The sequence below is a fragment of the Sinocyclocheilus rhinocerous genome, unplaced genomic scaffold (assembly GCF_001515625.1).
Source record: "Sinocyclocheilus rhinocerous isolate Xijiao unplaced genomic scaffold, SAMN03320098_v1.1 scaffold4786, whole genome shotgun sequence".
Classification (NCBI taxonomy): domain Eukaryota; kingdom Metazoa; phylum Chordata; class Actinopteri; order Cypriniformes; family Cyprinidae; genus Sinocyclocheilus; species Sinocyclocheilus rhinocerous.
The window spans coordinates 1,745-1,953 of NW_015633214.1; positions in this window are offsets into that span (position 1 = coordinate 1,745).

Here is a 209-nt window from a genome sequence, read left to right on the forward strand (position 1 = left end):
TTCATATGGGCGGGTCAAAATGACCCGCGAGGGACACTTTTGTTACTTTTTTTATTATACCTTATTTTATTACACATAGAATCCTCCAATGGGCTCAAATTTTTTGTGTGTGCTCCATGCTCAAGTGTGACAAAATTAAATTTTTTAAATCCGCAGTTTTTTCGTAAATTCCATGCTTTTCCAGTGGCGGGGGAAAAAAAACCCCAGGG